Source organism: Passer montanus, unplaced genomic scaffold (genome assembly GCF_014805655.1).
Source record: "Passer montanus isolate IOZ18808 unplaced genomic scaffold, ASM1480565v1 scaffold30, whole genome shotgun sequence".
NCBI classification, from domain to species: domain Eukaryota; kingdom Metazoa; phylum Chordata; class Aves; order Passeriformes; family Passeridae; genus Passer; species Passer montanus.
The window spans coordinates 5,272,411-5,288,567 of NW_024367708.1; the positions used below are offsets into that span (position 1 = coordinate 5,272,411).

The following is a 16,157-nucleotide window of genomic DNA, read 5'->3' on the forward strand; positions in this document are numbered from 1 at the left end:
GCAGTATGGAAATAATTTCAGTATTTGCTACCTGTTTTCTCTGACCAGAAGAAAATTACTTCAAGTTAATGCAGTCCATTTGACTACCTACATTCTTACAGGAAATTCTTGCAAATAAATACTGTGTTACTGGGCAGTACTAAAAATGCAGTGACAGGAGCCTTTTTAATGAATGTTGTGCTTTTGGTAGTGACAACACAACGGGGTTTGGAATGAAGCAACTGCAGCTCGATGACAGCTTGGGAAAAGGTGTTTTTGCAGAGTGTCACACAATGCAGTTGGCATAATTCTTGCCAATGAGAGTGAATGTAAGTACAGCAGCACTGCTTCTTCCAGCTGGATCACAACTCCCTTGATCTGCAGCTCAAAAGTGATATGAGCTCTAAAGTATTTTTTATGTCAAATGAGGCAGGAGTATTCAAAGATACGCAGAATATACAACTGTGTTTGAAACGCTTTACACAATGCAGTTTAGGTCATCTCAACCAATACTTGTCAGTAACAGTAACTTGTTAACATTAAATTGATTCTAAGCTTTTGGGGAAAAGTATCTAAGCTTCCTACAGTCTTTGTATTTATGTATTGTTTAAAAGGAAAAATAAAGCCTCTTGGAGAAATGCAGCTTTTGTTCACTCTCCAACTGACAGCACAATGTCTGTCTACTACAATCAAAATAACCCTGATGATCCAAATTCTCAAAAATCTTCTGAAGACCCCACAGCATCTATTACACTACAGAATGAAATGAGTAAGAATGAGCCAGGCACCTCCGAACAGCACAGCTCAGCTTGCTTGGAAGGCTGTAGTCAGCTGGTAAATATCATCTTCCCCATCACCTGCACCACAGGAATCCTGTCCTCCTCAGGTGGGCTCAAAAGATTTGGCCCCATGCAAATAGGCAAGCTGGTGGCGGTCATCCTGCTGGGGACATACTTCTGCTGAAGTTTAGCAGCAAGGACACCAAGGGCCTGAGCAGAAGTGTGCTGATCCAGAGCTCCTTCTCCTGCTGGGAGCTGCAGAAGGAGAGGAAAAACAGCCTGAGCACCCACTGCTGCCCAGCCTGCAGGCAGAGGTGGGCCTTGTTTCCTTTGACACCAAACATTTGAAACTCGGCCTTTGTTATCATGGTGGCCAAGAGAGCCTTCTACTATCACATCTCCCACAAATCCTGCTTTATTCACAAATAGCAAGTCAAGGAGGGCACCTTTCCTGTTGCACTGAATCTTTGTGTAAAGAAATCATCTTGAAGAAATTTAAGGAATTTCCCAGCCTTACTCATCCCAACAGTGACAGTACAGTATTGCAGGCTGACGTGTGGGAAATTGAAGTCTCCCATAAGGGCAAATGCTATCAATCCAGAGACTTCTCTTAATTGCCTGTAGAATAACTCATCAGTGCAATCATCCTGGCTGGGTAATTAAGAACAGACAGCCATAATGACATCTTCTTTGTTTTCCATCCCCCAACCCTTACCCACAGACTCTCAACCACATTAACATTACCTGAAAGGGCTGTAAAGCTGAACTTCCCCCATATATAAGGTGCAACTTTTCTACCTTTCCTGCTCTGGCCATCCCTCCTGAACAGTGAATCAGTGTTACCACTCTGCATCAGTGACACTAAATTTTCTCCACCAAAGTTACAGATTTGCAAGAGACAATGTTCAATGTTCACCTGAAGCATAATGTAAATGTAATTTTGGCAAGTGAGTGCAAATAACTGATCAAAAAATATGTTTTAAGTCTAGTGATACACAAAATTTGCAAGTACTCAAATTTTTTATAACAATCCCTTCAAGAATTTAAATTTTTCCCTGGAATTCCAAAAGCACTGCAGTGACAGTTGGGCAGAGGCTGCCATAGCCCACTCATAAAGCTCTGCAAGTAAAGCATTGTTCTTTCCCTTTGCACGTGACAGCTGAATCCTGAAGTATAGTGAGGGAACACTATCAGTCAGCCCCAATATGTGATAGAGTACTAAAGGCTTATCTTCAAGTGGTAGCCAGAGATGATGAGACCCTCCCAACAACACACTAGGTGCCCAGGCTGGGAATTCAGCTCCTCTGACTTTAGCTAGTTATATTGCAGACATTAATATTAAATAATTGCTAAGGTCTCATTATAGTTAGTGTAGTGAGAAGTTCACTCTGCTATCTTTAAGTAGACATCTTTAGGACACCTTTAGACCCTATGGCGTAGGGCCCCAGTTTTGTTCTCTACACACAGACACCTTAATGCCATTTAAGATGCCATAATGTGGCTGGCACCTAAAGTCTAACAGATATGACACAAGACCCATAGACAGTCTTATTCCTGTGAGGAGACTCTGGAAACCAGAGGAAATACCTGTAGAAATGCAATTCATACCCAAACAATTCCAAGGAGTAGGCTGCTGCATCAAGCTCTTGATATCCACTCACTATAAAGACTATGTGGACACTGCCTGCAAACAGACACACAGAAGCTAGACTAAGCCAAATCCCACTCCAGTCTGAGTTCCCTCTTCTGCCAAGGAGGTTTGTATCCTGTATCACCATAGCTGAGACCTGGTGAGAGCATTCCATATTTATTTTCTGTAAAAAACATGCTATTAAAAGCAGATATTGGAGAAAAAGATTCTTCCCCCTTTCTTCTGTTTCTTGTTCAAACCATGTCCATTTTGCAATTTTCAGGAAATACAGTGCCAAGTGCTTATTTAAACAAATTATTTTTACATTTTAGAAAGGACACGTGTTGTGCCTGTAAATTGCTAATAAACATTTGTTATTTATTATATGAGAAATTATATGAATATGTGACTTTTCTCAACAATATAGGACACCTGCTGAAGTGAAGAGACATTTTAAAATTAGGAGGACATGTGTTGTGCCTGTAAATTGCTAATAAACACTTGTTATTTAAGAAATTATATGAATATGTGACTTTTCTCAACAATATAGGACACCTGCTGAAGTGAAGAGACATTTTAAAATTAGGTATCAAAGAGTAAAGGCACAGCTCCACCTGTTTTTCCTGCCAGAGTAAGTTTCACGGATAGTGACTGGAAAATTAGCATGCTGAAGCAACAGGCTGTGCCAATACAAAATGCCTGCCTGCAGTACGAGCTCAGCACTGGATTAATTGAAAAAGCACCAAGCAAATGATAGCTCTCTGTGACTTTTCAAGAGGTCTTTTCCAGCAAGACACAAGCAGTTGGGCTGGAAAAGACCTTTGAGGTCATGAAAACTCTAACCCACGACCTAACACCACCTCTTCAACTACACCTCTATAGCACTAAGTGCCATAACCAGTCTTTTCTTAAACACCTGGACTAGCTGGTGTGCAGACAGAAACTTTGTTCTCATCTGTCTTGCTTTTCCATAAGGAATTTCTTCTCAGAGCTTTGCCCGCCCCTCTTTTGTCATTCATTTTGGCCCTTCACTCTCCAAAACAGCTTTTGGACTGATAATCCATCCTTTGTGTGGCAAACACACAGATGCCAGCTCACCCTGACACTGTCTTACTTTTCTGCCCTGTTCCTTAGGCTTTGATTAAAGAAAATGTTAACATAAGAATAGTCTTAATTTCAGCCTGAATTCCACAAAAGTCAAATGCATGAGAGATTTAGCTACAGTCCCTGAACTGGATTAAAAGTTGGGGTTTCATTATGTTCTTTAGTGTATCCTTTTCCTCTCTTTAGCTCCATTTATAGGCTCTGTCTGGAGGAACAGATTAGTAATTTTCTTTCATAAAGACTGCAAATGCAGAACTCATATTTTCCCATGTTTTTTGAGTGGAAGGTTAATTTTTCAGGTCTTGCTGAAAGCAAAATTGCTTCTTTGTAAGCTTCCCCCAATGCAGACTTCAGCTCACTCCCTAAGGTAATAGAAAATTAAAATTCTGTAGAAATCAAAAGTACAGGATGAAAAATAATGATGATAAGCAAATTGTATCCCTGATGGGAAATAAATTTTAAAAATAGGGAATACAGACCAATTGGCTAATTGACTTAGATTAAGTGATATTACTCACCACTTCATTGGAAATACATATTACAGAAGAACAGTAAATATTGCAATGTTGAAGTAAAATTTTCTTGTATCCCTGAGACAGTCTTCCAGCACTTTTATCAGAGGCTGTTGTACTAGATCATTAGGCTTATTACCATTTTAAAGTTATGCCAAAACCTTTGAAAGAGAATTTTAATAGGCCAAGTTGGCATCATCATGTCCCCACTCTTGCTGAATTTGGACTCATATTCTAAACCACTAAGCTTCTACAGCAGTGGGAAACCCAACCTGAGCTAAGGAGTTCAGGTAGAACAAAATACTGACGTCTTGTCAGCCTGAACTGGGGAATTTTTATTTTCTTTAATAACATACAATTGCAATAAGATTCTGTGCTTAGTTAAGAATCATTTTAAAACACATTCTACTTCACTGAAATTTGTATGTCACCTCTTGAGGACAATAGGAAAGCACAGCACTGGATACCAGCTGCTTTTAAATTGTCATTTATATGACTTCATAGAGTTCCCATTCTTATCAAAATACCTAAAATTCTGTCTGGGCAGCACAAATCTGGTCCCAGTGGTCTCTTGAAATCTGAGTTTAAACTGGTCTTTTCAAGAAGAAATGAGAGAGAAAACCCTAGAAATCAGAGGGGGTGGAGAGTCTCTTTTAAACAGCTATTTATAAATTTCTACTTCATAGCAATATGTTGAAGCTGCCAAGTAAAGGAAAGTTGACATTGCAGAAGGTGCATAATCATGTGAGGAGTACTTGTGCTTTGGAACAGGAGACTAAAATATATTTGAGTATGCTTTGCTTCTAAAAATACCTGGATCTATTACCAAGTCTTCTGGGAGAAGAAAAAACAATTCTAATTAGAGATTTATTTATAACAACCAGATTTCAGTAAGAAGACCTCAAACTACAATGTAAGCTTTACGTGTGACAGTATTTTAGCTTCTGAAAATTGTGTACATTAGAATGAGACCAGAGGGGCTTTCAGTACTTTAGTCATGAAGTTAATTTTGCACTTATTGAATTACTGTGAAACACTATGGGATATGGCACACTGCATTATTAAGTATTTGAGGTATAATATATTGGTAAGAGTCTGAAGAAATGTCTACTTAGACATTCCATGTAGTTTTCAGACTACACCACTACCAAAACATTGGGGAGTTTGAGAGATGGACAAGTTACAGCATATAAGCCAGGTTCTCAGAAGTGTAACAACCACATTTCCCTGTTTGTTCTCTTGAACAGCAAATACATTTTCTAAAGCTCCTACATGGGTAAATTTTGAAGTGGAAAACACTCAGCTTTTAGATGTTCCAGTGCATCTTGACACATACTACTGCATCTCAAGTAGTTTTCAAGATCTGGACACCTTCCTGAAACAGAAGTCTTTATGAGAATCTGGACTTGAATTTAAATGTGTTTTGTTACTACTATGCCTGTAAACTCAGGGTTCTGAGATAAATGATAGAAATTAAGCCACTGTAGTGAGAAACTATTCTTGCATGTGCAATACGTCATATATTAATTTTTCTTTTTTTCAAAACATTATCTATCAGGGTATCCCACCAAAACTATACAAATAATAAGAAGCCCAAAAAGCATCTGGAGTGATTTCACTTGCTTAAGAAAGACTCATTTTATTCAGTCAAAACTGGTATCAAATACTGTATCCATTAAGATACATTATCTTAGCCTTTTATCCAATTTCTCACCTTGCTCCAAGTGCAAACACAAAATCAGACCATCTGTGAAAGTGATTTCCTCTTCCCTCTATGCCTTCCATCCTTCTATCTGGAGAAGAGAGAGGGTGTCTACCTTCAACTTCTTAGCACCACATCTTCATTTCTTACAGGTCTCTGCTAGGTTTCCCATAGAGCTATCTTTGGCAAAAGTCTCTAATTAATATTCTACATAAAAAGAACTGCAGATTCCAAGACTGATCTACTATTTCCCACTTGGAAATTAATAAATTATGAAAACTTAATTTTTGATTGGAATTACTTATCTGGTTTTCACAGAATAGAAGAAAATCCACCTGAGTTTTTGCCAATGAAATAATACTTTTCCCAAAATACACGGGATTTTTGTGCCTTGTGCCCCTGTTCTGTTCCATGAGCTTGATTCCTTGACTAGAATGTGTCACCTTTGGCAATATTTCTGTGGGACTGCTTGGATTGTTTTAGTCTTTTGCTCTTGAAAGATTCTTATTGGGGAATAAATGAAAACAAGAATAGTGCTAAGAAAAGAGAATTCTATTTTTCCATTTCAAATAAGTCTAGTGAAAAGTCTCACTTCTGTCAAAAACAAAACACTCCCTATTTCCATCAAATACTTCTTCCCACTTCCTAGCCTCAATTTCCCTTGCTTTTGCTGTCTAATACACTCACCCTCCCCAAAGTCTTTAGTGAGGTGATGGGAGGTGCTGTAAATTGGGGTTGTGCTGTCATGAGGAGGTGCTCACTCTGGGTGGGGAAGCTGCCAGGACCTGGCTGTAACCATCCCAGCATATCTCAAACCCTCTGCCAAACAGGATACTTTGCAGGTTCTGCCTCCCCAGAGATACCAGCTAGGCCCAGTGCTGCCTCCCTGCTGTTCTCAGGTGAAGGTCTCCAGTTCTACAGTAAGGATGCAAGAAGAAACCTCCCACACATACAAGGAAGTAGCAGACACTACTCTGATTTTAAAAAGGAAGGGGAATGCAGAGTCCCCAGGGATTAAAAAAGGTTTAATTGTCCATCTTTTCTCAGAGTCAGGGTAGGTAGGTAAGGGTCCATGGGGGAGGAAAGGCAATTGAATAATACTCTGTCAAATACTACTACTGTGTTCTCTTCTAATTCCAGTTTGGAAACACAGTAGGATGACCACAGTGAATGCACTTTATGCTTAGGTTATTTCTGCATTTACAAAAGAGATATACATGAGAAAAATGTGTTCTTTGGGATTTTGAAGCTTCTGACGAATACAAAGAGACACACTGTAAGGTAGCTAGTAGGACAGAACAACATCTGATCACAGCCTCGGCAGAAGTCCAGACAGCTTTTTCAAGAGCCTTCAGCTAGAAAGCCAACTCTAATCAAAACTGATGTCTCAGCAGAAATAATATATTTACATATGAGAACAGCCACGCTGAAAGGAAATTCAGATTTAAAAACAGTGAAATGAACACAAGAGAAATTTTTTGAAATACATTGATGCCAACATATAATATTTCAACAATCACAAAATAAAATACATTAGCATTCTCAAATATACAGCTTATACAAAAAATAATGATGATTTTTGAAGTCACTTCACATTCAGTGATCCTGGCAACTAGCAATGTGTTGAAAGATTCCTTGCAGACATGGGCATCTAGGTGCCACACAGAGCAACTCTGAGCCAGCCTAAGGGGCCAAATCCGTTTGCAGCCCCAGGAGCAAGATGACAAACATAATCACACTGAGTGCTCTTGGCTTCACCTTGCCCTGCCCTACATCTCCCGCCATCCTGCACCAAGCACCAGTCAGACAGCATCTTGGCTAAGATTAAAAACGTCAGTAAAGACCAGCTGATGTGGTAGCTGAGAGGGGTCACTGTGACACAGGAGGTGATTGAGTTCTTTGATATGATGGAGTTTCTAGTTTGCTGGGCCTTTGTAGTGCAGTGTATTTCATAGGTGGCATTAAAGACCATAATGTGTTCAAATGATTTTTTGTGTGCCTAATTCAGGTCACATCACCTGACTGATATTATTAACCATTTCTGCCTTTCAGCAATTGCATACTAACTCTAGGACCTAGGAGAGCAAAACTGGTATTCAAAACTTTCATCTCACTCAGTATTTTGTCTTTCCAGATGAGAGGAGATATTATAGTGCCAACATCCATTTTTATTAAAAAGTCAGAGAGCATTTACAAAATTAAAAAAAAAAATAATCAGTATTTAGCAGAACATGTATTGAGGTATTATGACATTTTACTGTGTTTAAGAGGTGGCTCTAAAAGCAGCACAGTAGCAGCTATCACTCTGTCTGCCTTTCACATAAACAAAGCTTTATAAGTTGATGTACCCAGGATTCCCATCCTGCCTATTCTTTCTGATTTTGTTTGGAGAGTACTAGTTTTGAGCTGTGACTGTGCATTCCCTGAAATAGATCTCCACAACTGACTAAATTGTTTATATTCAGGTTTATAATTCAGATACAAATGTACCTGAATTAAGACACATCCAATTTGTAGCCAGGTAACTGTATAGGTATGACCATCATCCCACAACAGCAATTTCAGTAAGAGTCAAAACAAATTTTTGCATGTGTTAAAACAAAGATGCAAAGTATTTAGGTTCATACTATTCTATGCCAGTGAAGGAATTTTTAAGATGCACCTGAGGACATTGAAAATAATGGCAGAGTGGGGCAAAGATGTCCCAGGATAGTGGATTTGGAAAAGAGCTTGTCCTCTATACCCAGTGCTGAGAACTGGACTCTTGGAGCAATGACAATGAGCTCCTCTGTTTGTCCTTTTGGGAAATGTTGTTCAATGAATGAAGCACTGCACAGGTCATCAGACCAAAATAGCATGAGGTGGCAGAGAGGCAGCTTTCATCAGTGGCAGCTCACAGTTTATCTTGCAGAGGCCAGACCAGCAAAGTTAGCTCTGCAGTACAGGCTCCACTGTAAAAGGTGAAACAACTAGCTGCCTTTCTTTCATAAACTCTTGCAGCTATTCTATTTAATTCAATCTCTGAGAGTAAATGCAATGACAGCTACAGAAAAAGTAGAATCAGTGAGGTGGAAAGGGGACATTTCTTGAAGTTTTCATAATTAAATTACAGCCATTACCAGAGGAAGCAGAAAAGCTGTAAATCATTCTAGCATACAGATCCAAACACAAAATGTAAGCTTTCTTCCTAATTCATTAATTTCCCCACATTCACATTGTTAGTTATAATTACACCAAAGGAATTATTAATTAGAAATTATTTTGCATTAGGCAATTGGAAGACATGAAGCTCTCATCTGAAATAAAAATCTGTAATGACATTACAACAGTTATGGTTTTATAATAATGTAATATGATTAACTATTACCAAATATATAAAAGTATGACTAAGCAAACTAATTAACAATGCTGTTTATCATGTCCTTTATTCTGTTAACACTCTACAATTTGTTCCTTTCATAGCCATTTTATTTATGTAAGGAATAAATTTTTCTTGTACTAATAAGAATTGTTATTATGACAACATGCTTACATTTTTAAGTACCTTTACAGTATATAAGACTGGATTGAGAAGCTCAGGCTGGGAGGGGTTAGAATTAATGCACAAGAACAGCCTGAAAACTGCCCCAAATAAAACAGTACATACAGAAAAAATAATACGGAATATAAAACCACAGAATCATTAAACTTAAAGAATTCCAAGATTATCCAGTCTTTGACTGAACACCACCCTGTAAACTAAACCACAGCAGCAAGTTCCATGCCCAGTCAATAATGTGAAAAAAGGAAAACTCATATATGTTTGTAATATCTTTCCAAATTAAGTGGTGGAAATTGCTATGGGCACTGCTGCTGGGAAGTGGCCACAATATTTCTGAGCTCTTTTTTCCCCTTCCATCACTACAGTCCTACATTTTTCTCCCTAGTAGCAGAGGATCCTTGTCAGACAAGGGCACAGTTGTATAAGAAGACTCCTAATCAAGCCCTCATACTCTGGTGTCATGAGTGACCTTGGCTGCAATAATGTGAGCCTGAAGAAAACCTGGATCTAAATGCTACAACCTTCAGGCAAAAAAGCTTTGGATCCTCAGGTGAATTTTTTCACTTGGTCCTATATCTATTTAAAGAGATATTACAAAATGCTCTAGAATAGCTCAAGAGGATAATCCTTGCTTAACAGAAGCATCATATGATAACTTAATCAAGACTTTTCCATTTGCAGTATGGGCTGTCTGCATCAATCTACATTATTAATGATCCCAAAGAGATCAGTAGTACGTGTTTTATGAGGAGGAAGAAATAGCTAAGGGAAATACCTAGTCTGATTCACCAGAAACACAAACCACAAAGGGGAATATGAATCTTGAAGTAATCATGCTAACCCCAGACACTACAGAGATACTTTTTGCCCAGTAATTCAGTGTCATTTATCTTAGCATACACCATGCTTGAGGTTTTCCAGATAGCATAAATACAGAGTGATTTCACAAGACCTTGCTCTGAGTCCTTGAGAAAACTGGAGGAGGAGGACCGGCCCTGAGGAAGAGTCTGCCTCACCTGCCCTACTTTCAATACCAGAAGCATCTTTTGCTGGTAGGATAGGGCTGTGCCATAGTGTAATTTGAATCCTTATTTTTCACAAAATTTGTGGGACCAGGTGCTAGTGGCAGAATCTTCCCCTTTGTCTGTAGCTATGCCATATTCTGTACAGTTCTGGCCATTGGTAAGTTTGGCAGAGAGCCTGGGAAGCAGGACAAATCACACTCTTCTCTCAGCAATAAAGGGTATAATGTATTCAGATGTTTGTCAACCAGTGTATCAGAAATTCATACCTACCCCCATGGGGAGGATGGCCAAACACTTTCTTGGTTTACAAAGTCTGTAGCTGTATTTGTTCTAAAAGGCTTTTAAAAAAACGGCAAATCAGTGCATTCCTGCTGCTTTATCAACCATCCAAGAAGTCAAATTTGAAAGTAAAACAAACGCCAAATGAAACCAGGCTTCTCTGGAGCAAAGCAGTTTGAAAGTACCTGATGGACAGATGGATGGATACACAGTGTAACTCCAGCTGGACTCTTCAGAGCATAAGGTAGAAAGCAAACAGCACAAAATCAAACTCTCTCAATGTTCTAGTTTTCAGTACTGTGAAAATACCGATTTCTCAAAGTTTCTATACGCAGTAGTATTTGTAGTAGATAGACCTCCAGTTCTTCACAGTTTTGAATAGATAAGCAACATATTAGATAGAAAAAGTAGTATTTAATCAGTACTCAATCCAAAGGAAGTTTACACTTTTTACAGTGACATTGATTTTCTTTGTGCCTACAGAGTCTGAGAGTTATTGCAAAGTTTTCCTTAAACAAATAACAAATATCCATTCATATCTATCTGACAGAGACTTTAATGTTCAAATACATCTAACATGTATAAATAACTTAAATATAAAAAGTTATACCACTTTATTTTTCATTAAGACTCTCAGGGCAGGAGTCTTAATGAAATATACAAATTCAAATACATCACTAGCTCAAAGGTGTTATGTTGTCTTCATCAAATCAGCAGTGTTCAAATCTTATTCAGTTGCATGTTCACAAAATGGTTGGCAGTGAAGATATTTATGCAAAAACCAGTGTTCTGTGTATTTTGGGGCCAAAGCATGAACGTAAGCTCCTGTGGTAGCAAACAGCTTTGTATGCTATTGTACATTAACAAGTCACTCCTAATTTAGCAATATCCAACACAGGAGGAGATTGGGAAACCTGGGGTTTCCCAAGCAGGTAGAAGACTGTGCTTAGCTGTTCTAAAGGACATTTAGTTTTTTTAGAACCAAAGGAGTAAAGACCATGAACATGACATTTACAGTAACATCAAAGGAAAAGTCTGCTTTGGCTGGAGACCCTAAGAAACATGGCTGGAAAGATAGAGTGCAACAGAGAGAAGGTGTGGAATTTGCACTCATCGCCTATGGGTGTGCTGGAACTTTGATCCAGAACTTCTAAAGTTGTATCAGCTGGGTAGTTCTCACTGTAGAAAGCAGGAAAAATTTGGTAGCCAATTATTTGATACTTCTACTGTAAAGCACATATGCAGAAACATTTGTGACCTTGTCAGCTATTTGAGGTTTTACAAGGTTTTTATATTATTTTTATTAGCATTTAATTTGGAATTGAGTGTAATTCAAGATAATTGAAACATGTTATAAAGTGCTAATGCTATAGGTATGTCAATCATTAAAATTAGATTTCTGGGACATGCTGGCAAAGGCATATTTCAAGACTTCCCCCAAAACCAGAATCTGTTACTACTTATTGACACTCAGGTTTGGAGGCTGGTACTAATAGAAAGTTTTGCTACTAATCACTCTTTTCCTTCCTTCCTCCCCATCAGAATTACTGATATGGCAGAATCACAATGTGGGAATGTAATCATACACCAGGAGGGAGCTTGTGAAAGGCAAGGTATCACAAGCAAGGCATCTTCTTAATTATCAAAGGGAATCCAATCCTGAGCAATCACAAGCATTATGTACTATAAGCTCTTCTTAAAATATACTAGTTTGTTTTAAATCAATTAAATTTAACTCCCAGTACTCCTTTAGAAATTCTGTTTCAGAAGCTGTTTTCTCAGACAATTTAAGCCTCTGTTTAATTCTAATCTGAATTTATTCAAGGCTACTTCATATCCCTTTCCTCTTGCACCAGCACTGTACTTCACCTGAAACAGCTCTTGAATCTCCCTGATGTATTTATAAGAGCAATTACATCCCTCCTCAAATTAGACTGACTTTGCTGGAATAAACACAGTTTTCTAAGTATTTTCTGATAAGAATGCTTTCCATTTCCGCAGTCATCCCAGCAATAACAAAATCATAGAATAGTTTGGGTTGGAAGACACCTGAAAGATCATCTAGTTTCAACCCTTCTGCCGCGGGCAGGGACACCTTTCTCTAGACGAGCTTGCTCAAAACCCATCCAACCTGGCCTTGAACACTTCCAGTAATAGGGCATCCACAACTTTTTTGGGCATCCTGTGCCAGTGTCTCACCACCCTCAGAGTGAAGAATTCCTTCCTTATATCTAATCTAAATCTACCCTCTTTCAACTATTACTTTGTCCTGCCATTACAGGTCCTTCTATGAAGTCCTCCAGCTCTCTTGCAGGCCCGTTTATGTACTGGCAGTGTACTGCAATTCTTTTACTGGTTTAATTTCTTTTGAAGATGGACAATCAGAACTATAAGTGGCATTCAAGACAAGGTGTAATTCACATCCTTTAAACAGCAGAAATATTTCTACGTCTTTTGCTGGGAAGACTTCACCAGAACCATACACATGTTCCACAAGTGTATGTCAGGTGTCCTGTGACAACACTCAGATATTATATAATCAATTCTCTCCATGCTCATTTCCTGGTGATCAGCTCCCCCTGGTTTCTCTTCCAATGCCCTCAGCAGAACAGATCCCCTTAGCTATAGCCTTGCACTGGGAATGTATAGAAAATGAATCTATTTCAGATACTCCAGTACAACCCTTGTAACAATAACTTGCACCTCTGGCATGTTAGTCTTGCCTCCTAACCTTGTAACATAGCACACTTCAGTGTGCCAAGCCTGTTGAATGACAAAAGTAAATAACATGAACATTGCAGAACACCAATAGGTTCCTATCAGTACAGGTTTCTCCTTGGATCATACTTTATCCATCTTTCAGTGGGTTCATCAATCTCCACATCGCCTGCTTTGCTGCAGTCATGTAGAAGCTCTGCATTCCATCCATAAAAATCTCTCTTCTTCCAAGTCAGCTCAGTTTGCCACATCTACCTTCTGTGAACCTGATTTGATATAATTAGCATTATTCTGGTTGCTTAGATGTTGATTCTTCCTTCCTATTTAGTTCAGATCAGTTCACTTTCCTTGAATGCAGCCCCTTTACTTGCTAGTGATACATATCCTAGTAGTTTGCTAGTTTCTTGAAATTTTTACTCTGTCTGGTACTTTCCTTTTTAAGCCACAAAATAATACAGGCAGTACCCAAATGGTTTGAAACCCTGAACCTATTCCAGAAATAAGGAAGTGTATTCAGCCTTCAAAAGCTCTAACTTCCTGGCCTGCTGCCCACATCAAATATCCTTCAGTGACAAACAGTAGCAGCCTTAAAAAAACTCTATTCTTCAGCCTTTTCCCAGCCAGCACACCTAAGGCTTTTCTCAGAAAATTCCCAAAGCACTTTACTTGCAGCTAAAGAGTCTCCTAACCACTCTGGCAGTCTCCCCACCTTACCTGGTCTGGAACTTTTTATCCCAGCTCTTAAGTCACTGAGCCACAGTTGGGCAACTTCTTGCTCTCTGATAACCCCATTGTGCTTCTCCATGGCAGAATGTATTCAACTGCAATGACATATACTTTAAATATACAGATAGCTGTGGCCCCACCTCAGCTGTGGGTTTGGCTTTTTACATATCTACACTGGCTAAATTATTGCTATAAATTTAAAATAAAGTGAAAGAAATAATTCAGAGAAATAATACAAGTTGGTACAATCATATAAAGTTAGAGAAAAGCAAAAAAATAAAAGTGATGTAACGTGCAAATCTAAAACAGTCCAAAAGAGATTCTTTTTGGAAGTAGTAGAAATGTGATTATGTGTGTGACTTAAAAAAAAAAAAAGGAATATACAGCACAGTATAACTCTATAGGCTGTGAAAATGGTTCTCACTTTCATAGCCCTGAAAATAACCATTTGATTTAGAGAGTTGGAAAGGTTACAAAATTTTTGATTACTAGTGCAAACACTGAGTATAAAATAAAACATCAAGAAGAGTTCTTTTAGGTAAAGATTAAAATTCCAGTGATTTCATGTCTCAAAGATTTTTTTTTACCTTTTCTCCCCTTCAATTTCATTTATTTGTAGAGTATTGTCTAACAGAAAAAGTTATTTTCTCTGCAGAGCACCACAACACTGCCTCAAGGAATTTAGCCAGACAAAGTGAGACAGATGTGTTAAACAGATGGATGCCAAGGAAGTGGCTTGGTTTCTTAAACAATGGATGTTGAAGGACTGGGAAATAAGTGGAACAGAGTCTTGGATGGACTAAAATAGGGGACGGGGTCTTTCATCTTACTGTAAAGGAACGCAAGAAAACCGTCTATTCCATATCAATAAACCAGTGCTTTAATTGTCAACTTTTCTGACTAATCTAAGTGTATATTCCCCGCATTGTCCCACAGCTCAAAGCTGTCTTAAGCAATAAACCCTCAGCACAAGGTGCTGTGATTTTACTTCAGCCCTTAATGAATTAAGCACAAATGCACATCCTAGCCAGCTGAATGAAATAGAAACCATGCAATGTATCTTTGCTGCCAGAGGCTGTCCTGTGGTCCCCTCATCAGCTGCAGCAAACATGCACATGGAGGTGAGGGACTATGCAGAGTCACATCCACAATATGCCTAGGAGGGCATGCCTGGTAACCTGACATTTACCTTTTGTCATGGTATTTGTATGAAACATAAGTAATTGTGAAGTATAAAAAGCAAGTTTTAGTCCCATGAAGCATCTGGGAATACAGTTTGCATTCAGTAGCCAAACAATTTCAGTGAGCCACATATAGGTCTCATTCAAGTCATCATTTGTTGCTTTCAAAAGCTCTACTTATTGTCTACAAAAAAAAAAGTTCTCATACATCTCACTTCAAATTCCCTAAAAAGACCTTCTGTAAATAAGATGGATGTTCAATGCTGTATTGAAAATTATCTTTTAAAATTTGTCGGTTTACTGCTTGATAATTGATCTTTCTCCAAACCAGCAGACACTTTACAAAATGCTGGATGCAGTCATGTATTCTCAGAGATCGGCTGAGTACTCCTTTTCCCTAACTTTACAAAATGAGTTCTGTACCTCTTTGAATGTATGTGTCACAAGGTTGTTCCTGAAGTCTACTTTTTATTTTTTATGTGCTGAATACAAGGTATATATGCTGAAGTATGTGAAACTGAGGCAGTCTGAAACAGGTAGGCAAAAATTACATCCTGGTTTTGTCAATATTTTCAGACATAAGATGATGTAATTCATTACAAGAAAAATTAACACCTTACCTTTATTATCTCTCAGAGGTTACATCAGGAGCTTTGAACCAGTGGACTTATATGGGATAATTACCACAGCTTAATAAAACAAAACAGTCTCCATTTCTGAAAACAGATGCTTTTATTCTCAGATCATGCCTACACATAGGAAAGAAAAGTTACTTATTGCAATGTGATAACACCCAGAAACCATTTAGCCCCATGATCCTAATATTTTTGTATCTTGATCTTTTTAAGAAAATATCAAGTGAACTGCTTTCAACTGTCACAGAAAGTCTTTACTTCCTCAATGAGACAGCAGAGCCATACTTTAATCTAGAGAAACACAGACTACAGTTCTCAGTATCTAGGAAAGCACACACTTCTGACC

At 38.4% G+C, this 16,157-nt stretch overlaps 1 long non-coding RNA gene across 2 annotated transcripts; it reads right to left on the reverse strand.

Moving 5' to 3' along the window:
• Positions 1 to 838: 838 nt before the first annotated feature.
• Positions 839 to 15,925, reverse strand: LOC120504795. 2 transcript variants are annotated; one of them, XR_005628119.1, is made up of 3 exons: positions 15,797 to 15,925; positions 13,984 to 14,090; positions 839 to 1,013 (listed from the first exon to the last, which is right to left on the reverse strand). It is a non-coding gene; the product is annotated as an uncharacterized LOC120504795 (long non-coding RNA). The 2 variants fall into 2 exon arrangements; XR_005628118.1 differs by lacking the exon at positions 839 to 1,013 and adding an exon at positions 9,264 to 10,736.
• Between the last annotated feature and the right edge of the window lie 232 nt (positions 15,926 to 16,157).